Here is a 22,206-nt window from a genome sequence, read left to right on the forward strand (position 1 = left end):
CACTAATTGAGGGTTGAGGCATGCAAAACCTTATCCATGACCTTAGATGACTATCAAGCTATATTAAATTGGGCCACAAGGAACAGAATGGGTTCCATTCTTTTTGTATTGTTATTATTCCATAGTTGAGCAAAGCATATAGGATTGCATTATTGAAGCAAAACAAAGGAGGTAGAAGATTTTGTAATAGCCATTTAGGCCACAATGTCTATAAAATACCCAACCCCTTAAAAGTTATTAGGATGGTGGGGTGTAGAAGAAATTTCACATTCTCCATAAACCTTCTTTTCTTCAATGTAATCCCAATTTCCCTTTAGGGGCTTGTAGGTCAATGATACTCCTTAAGATCTTTCTAATGACTATATTCTTGCTCAAAGTGAGTTATGGTTTCTAAAGTACAATGGTAGGGAGATAATTGTTAAGGAACTAGAAAGGTGAATATCCTTTGATCATCGAAGGAAATATTTTTCAAGGAGCTAAAAAGTTGATTTTTTTTTTTCAATGCGTTGAAAAGCTTAATTTTTTTCCATGAAGCAAGTTTAGATTGCACATCAAAACCTAGTTTGTTTAGTTGGTTTACATTATCGATGTTCATCTTTCATTTCATCACTGAGGAACAAGTTTGAGTAAGGTGCTAAAAATAAGTTTTGTTTGAGTGATGAAATGAAAGTTTACTTGAAGCATTGACTGAAGGATTTTTACATCTGCTTAAAGAAATATTTCCTTATCTACTAAATAAGTATTGAGGATATTTCCACATAGGCACTACCATGTAATTGACATGTCATCAATCATATGATAACATGTCAACGTCCATAAAAGTTTTCATCATCTTTTGTATGATGACATGCAATATATGTCAGCATTCATGTGGTTAGATCATTAGTCTTAGAGCCATTTAGCTCATCACATCCTGACAAAGCTTATTTCCTTGCAATATATATCCCATAGATAATTTAATTGGTATGATACGTCACTCCTTTAATATTTTCCTTGATGAAATAAAGTAAGGTGAAGAAAAGCCATTGTATCACTAGATATAGATTTTCCATTTGATATGCAATGTATCAAACAAAATTAGTTTTCTTGTAATGCATGAATATTTGTATCCAAGCCTTTTCCCACAAATGAAAACTTCCTCTTTTGTGATGTACCATGCCATAAAAATATTTTGGTGCTATACATCATGCCCAAGTATTTCCATGGTGTAACAAGCATATCAAGAGTGAGAATTTTTGCCTGATGCACAATATCACACATAAAAATCATGTTGTGTGATGCATTTCTCCCTAAATATTTTCCATGGTCTAATAAATGAAGTTTCTCAAGATTTTCAAGAAAATTTCTCATTCTTCCTCCTTTTCTTCTCCTTACTTGTCCCTTTATTTCATCTTGAGATTATCTTTTCATGTTGTGTGTCACCACAAAACCTTTTTGATGCGACATATTACATCTCCCAAAAAAAATCCTTGCAATATCATATAACACAAAAGATTATTTTTTCATGAAAAGAAGAAACATCCCTCCTTTATCACATTGCCACATGTTCCTTGTCTTTTGGTGTATCACACTAGAAAAGCATCTTGGTGCAATACATTGCACCATAAGAAAACCTTTTGCATGAAATATAATCTAAGTTTCCAATAAATTTCTTAAACTTTGAAGCCCTTTGAATTGCCTTATCATTGTATTTTTTCCATGTGATACACGTTGTATTGCACATAAATATTTTTCATGCAATACACATTGTATTGTACAAAAATATTCATTGTGTAATACATAAAAATTACCTCACAAAAAATTATAAGTGTTTTCTAACTATAAAAATGTAATATCAAGCCACAAACACAACTAATTTTTTTCTATACAAAACAAGTATTGTGCCAAAATGGTAGCATTAAGTAGAGTATGCAAATCAGTGTATTCTACAAATTTCAAATGAAGATTTTCAACCTTAAGTAGAGCCTTCTCATCCATGCTTGAGTTCAAATACATAATGGAAAACCAAGAAATCATCACTACAACTATGAATGTTCCCAACATAGATAAGACTACCAATGTAACGTTGGTTTAGATCACTCTTGAAGATTAATATATAAGAGATAATTAGTATGCACAACAATAATATGACAATAGAATTGAATGTTTTTCTTTACAAGAATAAAATGGTATATAACGTCTTATATAACTAATAACAAAAAATACAATTCCCATAAGAATAAATCCTTAGAATTCAAAATAGTAAAACATAAATAAGATGCACAATCATGACAACTCAATTAAATGAACTTATATATTCTAAAGATTGAGTTCCAAGACACTGACTAAGGGTAAATTTTTTTTCCACCCAACCATAAGAACTATTGTACGTCAATCTCTCTACAATAGGTCACCCATATCCAAGCCATGATACCACAATGGTGAATTGAAACACTTTTAGTAATCACTAGGCAATTTCTCTACCTCACACAAGTACTTCTTTGTTAGGAAATCTCACCATCGAGCTTGTACGAAAACCAATGACCCTCAAGTGCCCCATATACCAACCTTGCATAGAAAAAGAGGGAGCTCCATTCTCTAGTCCATAGTCTCCCATGAGTATCCTCTTTCTGGTGCTTCCTAATGCATGCCCAAGGTAACCCTAGTCATAATCCTCTTTATCTAGTGAATGCACTCAATTTCCTATGCATTCAGGGTGTCAAAATAGTTTTTCTTGGTTTAATTCCCTCGTAGCCTATGGCTAGATTGTTGATCAATCATATCTCTCTAGATGGCCACCTCCTAATCTAAACTCACCCATGTATGTAGCTTCTCTACCTTCCTAAATGAATGGTTCCCCTAATGCCATGCAATTCACTCCTTGATGTGTGGGCATAATTCCAAAGAAAGTGGGGGATTGATTGACCAATAACATGAATTTGAAGACTCCCCAAGCTCTAATAATTATGGAAGGTGCACTCTCCCACCAACCACTTACATGTGAATACTCAATACATTCCTCCATAACTAGCTAAGGTGATCCCATATGAAGCTCATTCAATGAGTGGTTTTGGTAAGTCAAAGAAATGTGCAATTTTCAAAACTAATTTATCTTAAAAAAAATTGTAGCAAAGGTAGCTTGGGATATTATGGCATGTGGAACCCATTCTAGGCCTAATCACTTTTCCCTACGCAATGATACCATGACCCTATAGGCACTCATGCCTAGTCAACGATTTGGTTTTTTCATTAACTTGAAAATAACATACATATAATGTTTTAATATGTCTAGACACCATGCTAAAATGAGAATTTAAAATAACAATAATATAATTAACTAAAAAAATTCAAGGGATCAAAATATAGATATTACATCCCCTCCCCCTTTGAATAACATCGTTCTTGGCGTTCTCTTCATTACAACAACAATTGCAATGTTTTACATTTTAGCTATACCAACAACATCATCCTCTTTGTTGTCTTGAAACATCAAGCTTTTAACTTTTCCAACATTTCCTACACAATCATTAAGTAAACATGCATATTATAGTCATTATCATGCAACAACTGTCTCATCCATATGAATTCTCAACCCTACAAGGTAAGTATGTGTTTAAAGATAAGAATGCATTTTCCATTCAATACTTATTTGCATGGCTATTCTTTGCATCACAAGGCATCTATGGGCAAGAATTCATCTCACTATATTTCAAACACAACCATGCACTCATTATCCTAGCTAGCATATATCTTGAATTTCCAATAATAGATTCATTCAATATTAATATTTCTCATAGCCATTCACCCTCTAGGCTCAGTCATCACTTGATGTATTACATAGTACCTCTAGTGACCTATCATTTTCCAAGGCTTCCTTGCAACAAAAGTGGATTGATAATTATATAGCTTATAGACAAGGTGTCCCCTAGCTTGTTCCAACATAGCATAACACATCTCAATTAAAATCAAGGCATATCATAGGGTTTCAATGCCATAACGATGACCTTCTTCCTAAAATTGTTGGCTTAAGTAGCCATCATATTTCCTTCCTCAAGAGATATATCATCTTATCTATATTATATACATACAATTTACATGAGATGTCATCATAATAAATTTAATATAAAAATCCTTTAAATCTATTTCATATAAATATCTAGTTCCACTTATTGATTTCAATTTTGTTTTATATATGAAATCAATTTTCCTAAGTATGAGAGTCCTTCTCATGATATATTTCTCTTGCATTATTGTACCAATCTTTTTTATGGGCTTAAAATCATTTCCATATCTAAGACCATTCTACCTAGAACCTAAATATTCAATTAGCCAGACAATTGTGAATATTCATGCATATAAACTTTTCAACACTTACTACAATCCATGAAGTGATATTAGAATTTATTCGACACTATAACTCAATCATTTTCAACTATTATCCATATTATATGAAATGATCCCATCATGTAGTGCATATGCATTACTAGCACACCAAGCATTACATAATGCAATTAGATATTTATGCCAATCAAACATTGCACTAATACTCATAATTACTTAATCACATTCCTCACCATTCAACAACTCTCCTAGAGTATTGGAAAGTTTTTCCTTCCATCACATGTAGTCCCCTCAATGCATCTAACATATGTACAAACATAATTCATAATTGTAGGAACATATTCATATGATTTTGTAGTTTACATACACATGTTCACTCATTGCCCCACATTTGAGTTAACCTTCTGTTACTTAAGCTTATGTGTTTTACTAATTGAATCATGATACACTAATTTATGAATACATCACAAAGATTCTAGCTATATTTGGCACATACTGGAGGTTTCTTCCTTTTCCATACCCCACCTAGGTCTTAATGACTTACACTCATTCTATCATGAAAATGTCGCTAAAGAGATAAGATATTTCTGAAGGAACTCATATATGATTTCTTTTAGGTCACATACTATATTTTCATGATTAATTATTGTACTTGCATAGTTCCCATCAAAATTCCTACTATTACCTAAGTAGTTGATGTCTCATGTGAACTCAAATGATCCCTTCATCAACTCCTTGACAAGCATCTTATTGTCTTTATCTTATGTACAAGGTTGTTTATCACATGCAACTACAACATCATTTTCTTCAACCATGCCTAGCCATACATAAATCACAATCACATCAATTATCATTACAACATATCTAAATGCACTCGTCCATATTTTATCTCTTAACATGTTTGTTAGTGCAATTGTATTTCAACTATACTATTTTCCTATAATTATCATCATTCCCATGCCTAAAATATTCACACATATTATCTTTCTCATTCAATGGGAGAGGAGTCAAGGGTATCTCCCTTCTAATTCCTATGCACAATAAATATTTCATGGATAGATAATTTTCAAAATGGTTTTTTGAATAATATATCATCAATTATGATATTATTGAAGTGGTTATGCTTACTCATTCCTCAAAAGTTATGCCTACTACTTAGAAGTGGATAATTCTGCTAAACAAACTAGAATTTTTGGGTGAGAAAAGTTTTCTGCTTTTTCTCCATATCATTGTATTCATTTTATCCTTATCTAGGTTTGGCTAACCCCTTTCTTTGAGAAATCCTAGTCAACCCATCTTTACCTTTCCTCACTTAGAGTTGCACTCCTTGACGAAATTAGCATACTAAAACATCAAAGATAGCTCACTAGTTCAATTAGAATAAAATTTCATCTACATATTGATCATATGAAAATTATATTTATTAAAATATTCGTTGAATATGTCATCTTATACTTTTATTTCTTCAAAATGTAATCTAGGATTCTTATATACCAACATCTTTCCAAACACTTTCCCATGATCAAAATTATACAAAATTGGTTCCATTCAAGTTTTCCAATGTGATCAATTGTTCCTATTAAGTAGTAAGAGCCCTCCCTTCCTTGAACTTCTTTATTTCCATCCTCATAAATTGTCTCAACCTATGTGAGACAATGGTTCATGCAAATGGATTTTCGCAAGATAAAATTCTAAGACATGAATGATCTTAATCTACATATTTGCATTCCCTTTGTCATCCTTCATATGATCATTCTCTTATCAGAGCCTCTACATAGTCCATCCATATGTGACTACTTCGACATGGAATTCCTTTGTTGTTATATATAAAAACTCACAAAATTCACTTGGAAGTTCACATATCAAACATATGTACATTATACTTGATGAAAGCCTCCCTCATCAAACATATTCTAATGAATTAGAGTCAATCAAATTCGAATTCAAATTCTTCATAACAAGTGGACTCAAATATGATCAAACAATATCAAAACACTTAGCTCTTAATTGGCCAACACTTGTTCTGTTCTTTTTCATGAATTCTATTCCATTGCTTATATTTAAATTCATTTCCCATGTAGTTGTCCTAATCAACAGAGTCACAAATCTCATTAGTTTTGTAGCAATACCTACTAATTATAAAAGCTACCACATTTCTAGAAAATAATATTATTATTTTAAAAATGATATGTTTAATGGCATAATATCACTACATGGCATAGTTTATTCTATTTTTCAATATTCTTCTACCTTTTAGTAAGATTCATTAATCAATGGCATTTCAATGCAATGATTATACATTATCAAGGCAAGTCAATTCACATATGAATCTCCTATCTCAAATGAAGGACCAATCATAATTGGAAACTTAAGTTTCCCTCTCACAACCATGGATGGCACTAGCATGTGCATATTGTAGAGCTATAAAAAGGGTCTCTTTCACCTCTAATTACCTCACATTAATATGTCAATCCGGGAGCGTTTGGTCATTTCAAAGAGTGACTCAATCTGAGGCTATTTGTCAGAGTAATGCTAGTAGTACAACGTTCTGCAAAAATACAAGAGTAAACAGATGCTTGTCTATAACTAAGTTACTTCAAATGACTAAATCACACACTCTTAAAGCTAGGCAACTTTATCAGTCAAGGGTTCGACAGCAATAGCCCATCCCTTTGGAAACTGATGGAAAGGAAATTAGAGCATGGACCACGGGTCTGGGAGCGAGGCAGTAAATGTCGAGGCTCACTATAGCCACAGATCGTCTCTCACACCAAAATAACAAATGCGAGTAAATGAAACAGCAGGTAAAAATGGAACGACAAATAAGAAATCGAATAGCAAATCTAGAATGGAACAACAATGCTTAAAATGGAATAGCAATTCTGAAATGGAACAGCAATCGAATAACTAAACCTCGCGAGCAGTAATCAAGCTTTATCCTATCAACTCAAATGCACTCATTGTAATCAAACATCAATCTTTCATTCTCCAAGCAAATCAAGCAGCACGCGCTAATGGAACAACACTAATTACTAATAAGTTATGGAACAACATTTGGAAATCATACACACACAACACCCTTGAAAAGTAATCTGATTTAGCACCAATCGTCATCAACAAGAACTACAATTGCGTTTCAAAATGGAGCGGCATTACTCCTGAATCATAAAGAACACATCTTTCAGATAAATTCCACAACACGAATATACAACATAAGAGCTCCATAACAAAATAATAACAATGTTCAATTAAGTCTAATAATATTCAATCAACTCTGAAGGTATTGGTGATATAATGCAGAGTCAATATAACAGTTATTGTCTGTAAAAACCTTAATGAACGAATCTTAATAGAGCATATGATGTAACTTATAAAGCATATCAGATTACCAACTAATGACGATAAGCAAACCACGCAGAAATCAAATCGTAGTGATACAGAAGCAAGTGTCCTCCGGGGCCGGGCCCTTAGCCTCAAGGGTACACCACTTTAAGTTAATCCAGACGCAGAGATAAGATAATCACCAAGTTTATATTAATGCATAAAACAGAAAGTACAATGAGCCAAGTTCAACGAGACTCGATGATCAAAGTTCAATCTTTAACAGAAAGTTACATAAAAGCATAATCCCCAAAGCTAACAGTGCCGTCCCTTTATATAAGGGTGACGGCGGAGATGTCTAAGTAATAAGATAAATAAAGTAGCGATCCCTCAGGATCGAAGATCCTGAGGGATTCGCCAAACTGTTAATCCTTAATCACTTCTTTTCTCCTCCGCTGAGCTGGTGCCTTCTCCTCCTTTTCCGGACCGGTTTACTTCAACCTGCTTAGCCTCGTTTGCACTCGGTCCTTCGTCAAAGGGACAACAGTTACCCTGTTCTTGTCTTTTTCTTTGGAACAGCAGCTCCTCGTTTTTACCCTTTCCTGCACAGGAGAATGACAACTATCAGCGGTTAAGTCTTGCATACTAATTCCACATGTTTTGTCATAATTCTTTATTGTTTTCCACATTCATGATGTAAAAAGATTCACAAGTCCCACTGAAAAGCCATTGAAATGATCATAAAAAACATACCTTTTTAGTACTCCACACACCCCCCTGCTTACCCTGTTTCATGCCCTCATGAAAACGTTGTAGTTGACATGCAAAGCAGTGAGAGAAAAAGTTGGAGAAGGAATCTCATGCGGAGGCCTACAGCCATGGTGAGTGACTATGTAGTCAAAGAACTGGCCTGTTTGACCCTTAGGCATCTCATATAGGGCTTGATATTCGGGTGTAGGGTGCCAGATAATTGGACTGCGGAATCTATATCCTAACCAGGATGGCCCTGCCCTCAAAATGCTTTCGCCATAGAGGTTCAAACGGTTGGCAGCTAATTGAAAATTCTCATACTTAAATGGCTCCCTGAGCTGGATGTTTGGATTAGAGATTCGGTACCGAAATTTGGCTGCATCAATGGCGAGGTCTTTGATAGAAAGAAAATATTCTAAACTTTGTCGAATGAGTGCCTCGTGCATGGGTCCTAACGTTTCGATGACACCCGGAGTTCTCATGAGGTTTCTATGTGCTTTCCACAACCGTACTGGGTCCCTAGGCTCAGCCCTTACCCACAAGTCTAGGCCATTTTCCTGCCTCTGGAAAGTGTTATAGGCTTTGAGCCATTTAATCTGATTAACCCCGAATGAGATGAATGCTTGCAATTGGATGTCTCCAACAAAAGGGCCAGGGTTCAGCTCAGTCTCCTGATCTAGCACGAGGTTATGCAAATAAAATTCACATAGCAATCTCTGGACCTTCACCCCATAATGTTTACAACAATCTATAAAGTCATTGACAGTGTTAATTTGTATCGGGGCGCCTGCTTTAACAACTTTTATTTTTAATTGTAAGTATCGTTCCAGTAAAAACAGAGCATAGTTTTTGGCAGGGGCCCTACATGCTAAAATGTCATTGTATAAAGAACACAAGGTATCCATCTGCTGGATAACAGTATCTAGCCTATGAGTTACCTTTGCAACTTTCTCTCGTTCCTTTCGCCACCCTTCAAAGGCCTGGATTTCGGATTGATTGACGTTCCTTAGTTGCTGTTGTAGTTCTTCATACTTCTCGCGAGGGACTGTTTGCTCTCTAAGCCTTTCTGCTTCTTGCTGGGCCTGTTTCAAACCCTTGCGCAAGGTCACTGTCTTTGGATCTCTTCTCCATGCAGCAGTGGAGGCCGGGAGTTTTACCTGAACTTTCTTATTGCGTTGTTTCGAGTTCAGAACCCTTATCACCCCTGAGGGTGGTGCCTTCGTTTGAATTTTCTTGTTGTCCGTTTCTTTTTTAACACGAATATCAGCTTGCTGCTATTCCTTTTCAAATGGAACAACAGTCTGTCCCTCAGCGTCATTTGGAACAACAGCTGGATCTTCATCATTATTTGGAACAACAGATGGATCTTCAGTAGGGCGATTTTTGGTCCTCCGCCTTTTTATCCTGCGGATTTTTACTGTAGTGGTCATCTTTTTCTTCCCTGCGGTCTTCCTTACCCTCTGACTCGCTTTCAGGATCCTGATATGCTGGTGGAGCTGGGCTATTATGCTCAATAACCTCCGTTGTTCCTTTCGTAATTCCCTAATTTCCAATGTTTTATTAGAAGGAACAGCAGGCTTTCTGCTGCGTTCTGGGCCGTGACTAGTCCCTGGATCTTTCTCCTGGGGTGCTTCTTCACTGTTTTGTGCTGGTTGTTCTGGGGTAGGAACCCTAACTGGTTCCGTGACTTCTTTTTCTATCCCTACTTCCTCCGGAATTTCCTCTGGTGCCTTGGGAACAGATTGTTCCCGTTCAGTGTCTCCTATCTCCTTTTCATCATGAACAGGCAGATTTCCTTCTTCTGCCTCTTCTGCATGTGGTTTTTCGGATGTATCTTCTTCCTGGGGTTTGTCGTGGAGGTATGATGGAGTGGAAGGTTGGCCATACTCACCCATATTGGCCAATATTGCGGCCAATTCATCTTCTCCCACTGGGTCCTGTGGTGGGCTACCTACCTGCTGTCCCATTTCCTCCTCCTGCTTGGATTGTCCAGCTTCTGCCTCAGAATGCTCAGCTCCTGTTTCAGGATGCTCAGCTTCTGTTTCAGGATGCTCAGCTTCTGTTTCAGGATGCTCAGCTTCTGTTTCAGGATGCTCAGCTTCTGTTTCAGGATGCTCAGCTTCTGTTTCTGAATGCTCAACTGCTTCCTCATTTTCCTCTTCGGATTGCTCGGCCTCCTCGGCCTCTCCTTCCTTTTCTCCTTCAGCTTGTTCTTCTTCTACTTCTGGCCGTGAGGGTTGCTCGTCCTCAATTACCACTGGCTGGCTGGTGCTTTCCTGGAGCTTTTCCAGCCTTCCTCTTATCTGGGCTAACCGGACTGATTTTCTGCGTTTCTCTGGCTGTTCCGGTGTATCAGTGTCATGCTTACGCTTTGCTGATTCCTGGCGTGTTTCTGGTCGTTCAGATGTGCTCGCAACATGTTTTTGTTTTCCTAATTCTCTGCGTTTTTCTGGACGTTCTGGTGTGCTTGTAGTATGTTTACGTTTTGGGGATGGTGCTGTCGCCCTCCCCTCAATTATTGCAATTAGCCCTTCCCAGCTGCTTTGCTGCTGGGTGAGGCTATGACTAACTATTAATCGAATTAATCCACGGTGGCTGACAATTGACTCTACATGCTGTGCCTTTTTTAGGCTTCATGCAACGTCATGAAGTAATGAATTCAAAAGTGCAGGAAGATTTACAGAGCATTTCTGCTTTAGAACAGCTAAGAGTTTAAGATGTCATGGCCTTACCACGTCTTTTCTCCCCTCGCAGGTGATGTAGCTTTGTACTGTTCTTGCTAATTCTGCCCAGGGTTCTCCTAGCGTTGTTGGCAGGACTCCCTTCCCCTTAATCGTCAAGCTCTGGCCTTCGTCCTGGAAAATTTCCATGATCTTCTGTAATCTTTCCTTCTTTAGTGTCCATACAGGTCCGGTGGCTGGTAGTCCCAAGACTTCTACGATTATATCGTCGGTGACCGCTATCCGCTTCCCCCTTACTGTGGAGTGATCCTCCTGCAGGTTCTGCAGAAATTCCATCGCCACTGTTTCATTAGACTCCTGCAGGCGACTGAGATAAGTCAGCCACCCTGCTCTTTCCAGGATCTCCCGAGCAGCAGCGGAGACTGTCAACTCCTGTGGTTCGCTTCGAATTGCCCTGCCTCCCATGGTTTCGCTGTGGATTCTCAATGGAACAACAACTGCTTGTGCTGTTTGAAACACAGAGAGGGTAATAATCATAGGATTTAGAAAAAACACAGAGTATGCAACAGAAATGACTTATGAACAACAACTTGTGTAGAAAATAGAAATATCATGCCGTTAAGCCGTGCCATTCCCTGGTACACTATCTTTCCCGAATAGTGAGCTGACACATAACCCGGGGAATAATGAGGTTAACCTCCCCCCCACAATGCGATAGGCTGTCCCAGCCGTCAAAGAAAGGAGCAACACCTGATCTGTAACCAAGTCATAAAGGAACAACGTATGAAAATATGCCATGTTTAGAAAAACAACGGATTACCGAAATCGAGGCATAAAGTTGGATCGCGTATTACGTAAGAGGCTGTTGTGATATGATGCGAGGCCGGGGATAAGACGTCTGTCGTACTTGCCAAATCTCAAGTGGTCATTGTCACCTCCTTTGCCATGATTGGTGGTAATAAATGTTCATGCGATATATAAGTCGGGAAATAATGTATGATTAGTGCCTAGGATATAAGAAACAAAAGAGTATTAGTATCCTACCTATTGGTGTAATCAATGTGACTTCAATACCATTAACAGTGCTCTGCTGCCGACAGGTGTCCATAACCTTGGCAGAGTTGTTTATTTCACCCCTGAAACCATGATCCTTTATGTGCATATTAAGGAATGTAATGTCAAAGTGTAGGCCATTATGCTGGCTTGGTAACCAGTTAGCCATAATGCCATTCACGAGGAGGGGGCGAAGAGTGGGCAGGCCGGCTCGTGATGAGACCTCCTGTTCCAAGGTTTGTTTATTTGATATACCTTTTGGACCATATCCCTGGTGTGGTGGCCATAGTGGGAATGCCACTTCACTTCCATCCTCATGATCATGGTAGGCTGGCTCTTGATGAGACCCCCTATCCTGCATTTGACAACTTATAATTCATTTTTTTTTTTACTTTTTTTTCTTTTTTCATAAAGCACTTTTCCTTACATATACATAAAGGGTGGTTCAATACTCCTTAAGAGTAGGAATGGTGGAAGAAGTATTATCATCTCAATAGGAGGATATAAACCCTTTGCTCTTATTCCTAAACAAAAATCAAAGAGGATTAAAAAGAATGGCATGATAAAGATAACCAATCAGGGCAAAATTAGTAAGACAATGACAACAAAAGATAAGTATGTCCTTCCTTCTGTCCTCTTACCAATACAGAGCCTTATAAAGATAGCGATTTATAATTTTCTGATTTCAGTATGTTGTGATTTTGTATTCATTGCATAAGTGCATAGCTGTCTCTAAAAGACTTTGAAAGAACAGGAGCAAGAAGCATCCTCAAATTTAGATCAGCAAAAGGGATAAGCTGTTTCACAAGGAGAGAAAAAGTATGCTAGAAGTGTTCCTTTTTTGAGAGAAGAACAACAAAGGAGCATAAGTCTCAAAAGTGCAAATGCTGTTCCTTTTGAAAAAGAAACAACAGAACACACCAATGTCGTTCCTTTTGAAAAAGTAACAGTAGAAAATAAAATAAAAAGAATGCTATCTTTCTTGAAAAAACGGACAGCAACACACTCAAAATGACGTTCTTTTTGAAAAAGGAACAGCAAAAATAAAAAATATGCTACGCCTTTGAAAAAGGGACAACAAACACACCGCAGTGCCGTTCTTTTTGAAACAGGAACAACAAAAATCAAAATGCTGTTCCTTTTAAAAAAGGAACAGCAAAACAAGCAAACGCCGTTCCTTTGAAAACAGGAAAATCAAGAGTGCTGTTCCTTTTGAAAAGGAACAACAGAAAAAATCAAGAGTGCTGTTCCTTTTGAAAAGGAACATCAGAAAAATCAAGAGTGCTGTTCCTTTTGAAAAGGAACAGCAGAAAAATCAAGAGTGTTGTTCCTTTTGAAAAGGAACAGCAGAAAAATCAAGAGTTCTGTTCCTTTTGAGAAGGAACAACAGAAAAATTGAGAATGTTGTTCCTTTTGAAAAGGAACAACAAAAAAAATTGAAAAACCAAAAATGATGTTTCTTTTGAAAAGGAATAGCAGAAACACGCAAATGCCATTCGTTTCAGGAACGGCAAAAATCGAAATCTTTGAGCAAAAGAACACATTTGAAGAAAAGAAATTATGTACAAATTGTGAAAAGAAATGAATTCCTTAATGAATTATAGGTGAGGAAGACTTCTCTTCCTCTCCTAAAATCTCCATATCAGTGTCTTTGCGTAGCTGTTGGCAGAAGGATTCCCGAGTGAGTGGTTTACGATAGAGACGAACTCGGTGGCCATTTACTTTGAAGGCATATCCAGAACCGTCAATGGTGATTAAAGTGATGGTCCCATTGTCATGTACCTTCTGGATTTCGTATGGTCCCAACCAACGAGTCTGGAGTTTCCCAGGGAAGTCCTGAAACTGAGAGTCATATAACAGAGCCCAGTCTCCCTCGTGGAAGACTTTGTTTTTGATGAGCGCGTCATGCCATTTAGCTCGCTGCTGTTGAATCAGTGCTGTATTTTGTAGTGCAGAGAGCCTAATTTCGTCCAATTCATTGATCTGCTGTAGTTGATTAATCTGTGCCTCGGTTAGATCTAAGCCAACTTCCTATGTTGTTCGTAATGTTTGGATTTCAAATTCTATAGGAAAAATAGGTTGTTTTCCAAACAATAATTGATAAGGTGAGTAACCAGTGGTGCTTCTCCATGTTGTTCTATAGGCCCAGAGTGCTTCAGGTAGTCGGGCAGCCCAATCACGCCTATGTGACGCAATGGTTTTCGTTAGGATTGATTCTATTACCTTATTGCTGCTTTCTACTTGTCCATTCGCCTGTGGGTGATATGGAGTAGTGATTTTATGCTGGACATGATAATTATTAAGTGTTGCAGCTAGTCTATTGCCAGCAAATTGAGGTCCTTCGCCTGTAATTATTTCCCTTGGAAGGCCATAACGTACAAATAGATGGAACAGGAACTGTATGACAGAGTCCTCTGTGGCTCTTGGCAATGCTTTTGCTTCAACCCATTTGGTGACATATTCTGTTGCCACCAAGATATATGTTTTCTGATTTGATGAAGGGTTGATGGGTCCAACGAAATTAAGAGCCCATCGCTCAAATGGTTCGATGACTAACTGTGGTTTCAGAGGCATCTCGTCAGCTTGACCAGGATGTCCTGCTCGCTGGCAGCTGTCACAGGCTTGGACAAATTTCTTTTCATCTCTGAAAATCGTGGGCCAATAATATCCTGTCTGTAATACTTTGTGTCCAGTTCTACGCTCAGCGAAGTGTCCCCCACATGGTCCGTCATGACAGGCTTTTAGGATGTCAAAGATTTCATCTTCTCGAACACATCTCCTCATATGCATGTCTGCCCCTCTATGAAACAAATAGCTCTCAATCCAGGAGAATCGAGTACTCTTCTGAACAATCTGTTTTCGTTCATTAGGGGTTAAGTGTTTTGGTAGTTTACCTACTGCAAGGTAATTGGCAACATCAGCATACCAGGGTGTTCGAACGGCAACAACAAACAGATGTTCGTCCGGAAATCGATCTTCAACTGCTGCTGCATCAATTGGCTTTGGCATTCTTGAGAGAAAATCGGCTACAGGATTCTCTTTTCCGGGCCGATCCTTGATTGTGATATCGAATTCCTGCAATAAGATCAACCATCTAGTTATTCTGGCATTTGTGACAGGCTTATTTGCTAAATATTTTATGGCGGAATGATCCGTATACAAGATAACAGGATAGCCTGTAATATAATGTCTAAATTTATTGACAGCATGTATTACAGCTAGGAATTCTTTTTCAGTAACAATGTAATTTAATTCAGTAGGGGATAAATTTTTGCTGATGTAATAGATAGCGTATGGTTTTTTATCCTCTTCCTGCCCAAGGACTGCGCCAATGGCTGTATCTGAGGCATCAGCTGATATCTGAAATGGCAAATCCCAGTTTGGTCCTCGAAGGACTGGGGCTATGGATACGAGCTTCTTTAAATCCTTGAAAGCACGTTCACATTTTTCTGTCCAAAGAAAATCAACGTTACCAGTTAGTGCATATAAAGGTGCAGCAACGTGTGAATAATGTTCTATAAATCGTCTATAATAACCAGAAAAACCAAGAAAGCCGCGTACCTCTGTTTGAGTGGTAGGAGTGGGAATAAGCAAAAGTATTTGGATTTTGGCCAGGTCTACCTGAATGCCGGCTGCTGAAACATAGTGTCCTAGAATAAGTCCTTCAGTCATCATCATGTAACATTTTTCGTGGCTTAAGCAAAGCCTGGTAGCTATGCAATGTTGTAGGACTTTTTCTAGGGTATTTAGTGCTGGATCAAAATCATCTCCATATGGTGTAAAGTCATCCATATATACTTCAAGTCCATCATTTATTAAATCTGCAACAATGCTAAGGATAGCCCTTTGGAATGTGGCGGGAGCATTACATAGGCCAAAAGGTAGAACTCGGTAGGCAAATGTTCCCCAAGGACAAGTGAAAGTAGTTTTGTCCTGGTCTTTAGGGGCAATCTGAATCTGATTGTATCCACTGAAGCCATCCAAGAAGGAAAATAATTTCTTTCCTGCCAAAGTATCTAGCACTTGGTCTATGAACGGGAGAGGAAAGTGGTATTTTTGTGTTGCTTTATTGAGTTCCCTGTAATCCACACAAATACTCCATTTCCCATTCTTTTTTGGTACCACCACAAGCGGAGAGACCCATTTACTGTCAGAAATAGGATAAATAAAATTGACATCTAAAAGTTTCTGAAGTTCCGCTTTTACCACATCCTTTAGATGAGGATTAAGTCTTCTTTGCGGTTGATGGACAGGTCTAGCATCTTTTTCTATATAAATGTGGTGTGTGCACAATTGTGGGTCGATTCCTTTCATATCAGGGTAATCCCATGCAAATGCTTCTTGATATTTTCTTAACAGATGGATGAGCTTAGTTTCTTGTTCAGATGTGAGGTTGGCATTGATAGTTAAAGTTTTTCCCGGTTCAATTTCCACAATTTTACTATTTGCGACAGAAGTAACAGGTATTGTTTGATCATGTGTGTCTTTCAGATCATGTGTGTCTTTCAGAGGATCTTCTTCTAATTCATTATCAAATGCTTCTTCTATCATGTGACATTGTGTGCAAGATCCGGATTCAGTTTGACTAATGAAGTTGTTAATGGCATCATCTTCTGTTTGATCTTTAAAATCAAGTGCCTCTTGTATAGTCAATGGAGATCTAATGTTATAAATAAGGTATGATACATGATACTTGTTAGTTTTAATTATTGTGACACTTGGTTGCGCTGGAGGGTATAGAACTAAATTCTTGATATCAGGCCCTTTGGTTATGGTCATATTTCCTTGCTGGAAACCAATGTAAGCATCGGCAGTGGCAAGCCAAGGTCTACCTAGGATTAGCGGGTGTCCATCAAGTCGGGTTTTTGGATTAATTATCAGGAAATCGGTTGGATATTCCCAGGAATCTACAGAGACCATGACATCATGTAGAGTACCTTCTAGTCTAACCACAGATCGGTCAGCCAATTCTAACAAAGTAGAGGTGGGTTCTATAGATGTAATGCCGAGCTTTTGACAGGTAGTGGTTGTTAAAATATTGATTGCAGCTCCTAGATCAACTAAGGCATTAGACAGGGTCTGACCATAAATTTGAACAGTTACAATTGGATTTCCTGGGTCTTCATATTTAATGGGTGTTTCTTTCCCAGATAATAAATCAGATAAAGTACCGACTACTTGGACTCTTGGATTAGTTGTTATATTCCTCCTTGGTTTCTTTATGCACAATTCTTTAATAGTTTTTGCGTATATAGGAATATCTTGAATGGCTTGGAGGAACGGGATTTTTATATACAAATTTTGTAATTCTCCCAGAATGTCAAAGTTAGGATACTGTAAAGGTCGAGGTATGACTAATCGTTCTGGGAACGGAGGAGAGGATGTGGTTGCTTGATTATGAGTCTGCTGCTTATTTACATCCTCTTGTTGCAACTGATCTTCAATATGAACTGTTTTATCTCCCTCATTTTCAATGATACGTCCAGATCGTAATTGAAGATCGTTACACTCCCGCAGGTCGGGTCCTATTTCTGGTGATTCTATGATTTGAAGAGATTGGACCGGTCTATTATTTGGATTGGGGTTGGGTTGGGCTGGGAGTTGCGGTCTTAGATTAGACTGGGGATTTTGTTGTAAAGCTGGCAGAGTAGGTTGAGGGAGCGGAATAGTTCCTACTAGCTGTTGCATTCGTCTTTTCCAGTTTGCCTGCCAGGGTGAACTTTGTGAAGTAGGGGGAGTCCATTGCGGAGGATATGGGCTATTTTGCCAATATGGTGGAGTGTAAGGGAAATTCGGCCAACCAGATTGGCTTGGATGATTCAGCCACGGGTTTGAAGAAGGAAACGATGGTGGTGACCAGTTTGAAAATGGGGGTTGGGACTGATTTTGCCACATATTATATTGTTGAGCATTATATTGTGGAGGCTGAAAAGAAGAGGTTGGGTCTGGAAACATACCAGATTGTCTTGGCTGCCACTGGCGGCGCTGGTTGATCGAGTACACTGATTCTGGTTCTTCCTCTGCTTCCTTATATACTGCTTTTAATCCAGGAAGTGAGGGGCAGCTTTCCGTAAGATGATCTTTTGTACAGATGGCACATGTTTGGACTGTATCCAGTGGACACTCCTTGTGACTATGTTTTTTCCTGCATCGGGGGCAGAAAATTGCCAAATTCTGTTCTGCCTCCATCTGCTTCTGTTTGGCCTGCATAATATCAAGTTGTGTAGTTAGTGTCCCTAGAATATCAGTTTTAAAATTTTCTAATAAATTTCCAATCTCCACACGTGTTACTCCTTCTATTGATATTTTGTTGTCTCTTGCAAACCGATCATATTCTGCCGGTTTTACTCTTGTGTTGCCTCTTGAACTCCTGATACAATCAATAATGTCAGGAAAATTCTCTTGATAAATATCCCCTTTTCCCATGATGTTTAATGTTTCAATCCATTGTTTCTTCATGCCCCTTATCAATGCAGTTTTTAACACATTATCAGGTAAAGGTAGTGATGCATAAGGAGATCTTTGTAAATTGTACTGAAAACGTTCCACATATTCTTCTAATGTTTCATTCGGTTTGGCTGTCATTTGGAATAGTTTGTCTTTCAATTCTCTAGACCTACAATAATCCTGATAATTTTTTAAGAAGGATTCTTTCATTTGATCCCAATTGTTGATGACCCCACCACCTAGTCCCATAAACCATCTTAAAGCAACCCACTTTAATGTAGAGGGGAATAATTTCAATTTCTGGGGATCGGTGGTGTAATCATATCCCCTGCACAACACATCAAATTCGAATAAAAATGCATCCGGATCTTCTGATGTGAGACCGTGAAATGTAGGGATATGTTGAAGAGGGATAGCTTTCATGGGCACATTTGCTGTAGAATCCACTATAGGATATTGTAATGTAGAGGTTTGAGTATTTGGCTGGTTCTGAGCCATAGGATCGAATATATGCCAATAACCTTCTGGGATATCTAGGAGGGTATTCCTAGGTTGAGAGGGAACGATTTTAGCAGGGATAGTTTTAATGGCACTTCCTTTATCTGAGATAAGGGGAATACCTAATGTCTGAGGAGATTGGACTCCTTCAACAATGATTTTCGCAGCGCTCCCCTTATCTAGGCTGTTTAATGGCTGATCTGTTCTAATGGGAGATTTTGGTTCCTCGGTTTTCCATGTTTCTCCTTCTCCTTCACAAAAGTTGCTGAAATTCCCTTCCTGCAATAGTTCTGGAGTAGAATTTTCAATTTCTTGAAAGTCCTGCTCTTCAGTTTGACTATGCACCTCAGCAAAGGTTACAGATGGTGATCCTGTGGCCTGAAGGGAACTAGTAGGTTGTTTAGAAATAATTTTCCTGGGACCTATTGATGGATGAGATTCTGTTTTCTTATAGATTTCGTCTATGAAAGTTGTTCGGCCAAGGGTCACCGACCCCTTAGCTTTTTCGGGTTTGAATGGAAGCTTAATATTCTTTTCTAGTTTTTATGCTTAGTCATGCACTCAAATGAACTATTAAATTCTATTTAAACAAAGCAAAAACAAATCTGTTAGGAAAGCGGATAGTGGAGCAGGACTTTTACATGCTCCACACACAGGTTCTTACCTTCCGTTTTTAAGATCCAACTCTTCCCTAGCAGGTTCGTACACTACTCTGAAAAAGACAAATGGCTACACTCTTTCCCCGGCAACGAAGCCAAAATGTAGAGCTATAAAAAGGGTCTCTTTCACCTCTAATTACCTCACATTAATATGTCAATTCGGGAGCATTTGTTTATTTCAAAGAGTGACTCAATCTGAGGCTATTTGTCAGAGTAATGCTAGTAGTACAGCATTCTGCAAAAATACAAGAGTAAACGGATGCTTGTCTATAACTAAGTTACTTCAAATGACTAAATCACACACTCTCAAAGCTAGGCAACTTTATTAGTCAAGGGTTCGACAGCAATAGCCCATCCCTTTGGAAATTGATGGAAAGGAAATTAGAGCATGGACCACGGGTCTGGGAGCGAGGCAGTAAATGCCGAGGCTCACTACAGCCACAGATCGTCTCTCACACCAAAATAACAAATGCGAGTAAATGAAACAACAGGTAAAAATGGAACGGAAAATAAGAAATCGAACAACAATGCTTAAAATGGAACAACAATTCTGAAATGGAACAACAATCGAATAACTAAACCTCGCGAGCAGTAATCAAGCTTTATCCTATCAACTCAAATGCACTCATTGTAATCAAACATCAATCTTTCATTCTCCAAGCAAATCAAGCAACACGCGCTAATGGAACAACACTAATTACTAATAAGTTATGGAACAACATTTGGAAATCATACACACACAACACCCTTGAAAAGTAATCTGATTTAGCACCAATCGTCATCAACAGGAATTACAACTGCGTTTCAAAATGGAACAACATTACTCCTGAATCATAAAGAACACATCTTTCAGATAAATTCCACAACACGAATATACAACATAAGAGCTCCGTAACAAAATAATAACAATGTTCAATTAAGTCTAATAATATTCAATCAACTCTGAAGGTATTGGTGATATAATGCAGAGTCAATATAACAGTTATTGTCTGTAAAAACCTTAATGAACGAATCTTAACAGAGCATATGATGTAACTTATAAAGCATATCAGATTACCAACTAATGACGATAAGCAAACCACGCAGAAATCAAATCGTAGTGATACAGAAGCAAGTGTCCTCCGGGGCCGGGCCCTTAGCCTCAAGGGTACACCGCTTTAAGTTAATCCAGACGCAGAGATAAGATAATCACCAAGTTTATATTAATGCATAAAATAGAAAGTACAATGAGCCAAGTTCAACGAGACTCGATGATCAAAGTTCAATCTTTAACAGAAAGTTACATAAAAGCATAATCCCCAAAGCTAACAGTGCCGTCCCTTTATATAAGGGTGACGGCGGAGATGTCTAAGTAATAAGATAAATAAAGCAGTGATCCCTCAAGATCGAAGATCCTGAGGGATTCGCCAAACTGTTAATCCTTAATCACTTCTTTTCTCCTCCGCCGAGCTGGTGCCTTCTCCTCCTTTTCCGGACCGGTTTGCTTCAACCTGCTTAGCCTCGTTTGCACTCGGTCCTTCATCAAAGGGACAACAGTTATCCTATTCTTGTCTTTTTCTTTGGAACAACAGCTCCTCGTTTTTACCCTTTCCTGCACAGGAGAATGACAACTATCAGTGGTTAAGTCTTGCATACTAATTCCACATGTTTTGTCATAATTCTTTATTGTTTTCCACATTCATGATGTAAAAAGATTCACAAGTCCCACTCCAAAGCCATTGAAATGATCATCAAAAACATACCTTTTTAGTACTCCACACATATTATGTAAAGTTAGCAACAATTCCTACAATTTCAACACAAACTTAAAATCTATTTGTCTTATGAAAGTTTACCATCATTAAATGGAAAGTTCCAAAGGAAAACTCATAAGTATGTTTCTCTCTTTTGTAAGGCAATCAATGATAAAAGAAAATATGTCTTATATCCAAACATACTTAACACTCTTGTTAACTTGTTGTGTGATAATTTCGTATGAGTTATCTTTTAGGAGTAAATTACAACCCACCTAGACTACTATTCCAAATATTGCAAAACATAACCTTCAAGATAATGTCAACTAGGTAACAATAGTATTGCCCAAAATATAGCACACACTATTTGTTAGGATATTCTGACACATAGGAAATAGTTAAGTACAACTTGGTCTAGTATAGAGTTAGGTAAAGTGTGTTTCTTTACTATGTACATTTTGTAACTTACAATCCGACGGTCACGATATGTAGTGATCCGACGGTTCATTCTCTCCTCGGTATTACCGACACTTGATCCGTGGCTTGACACCCGATTGGTCCATGATTTCTATTTAAAGCGCATGGAGGGTCATTTGTAGGGCAATCCGTCTATGAGAGAAGCTTATGTAAATTTTCATTCTTTTATTAATAAATTTCTTGAAGTGGCCGCGTTGGCTCAGGCCGTGGACTATTTCCCTCTTTGAGGGTTTTAACCACGTCAAAAATACTGGTGTATTAATCTGC

Source organism: Pinus tabuliformis, chromosome 9, assembly GCF_031772625.1.
Source record: "Pinus tabuliformis cultivar Carrire ecotype Pingquan chromosome 9, CPIR1, whole genome shotgun sequence".
In the NCBI taxonomy this organism is placed as follows: Eukaryota; Viridiplantae; Streptophyta; class Pinopsida; order Pinales; family Pinaceae; genus Pinus; species Pinus tabuliformis.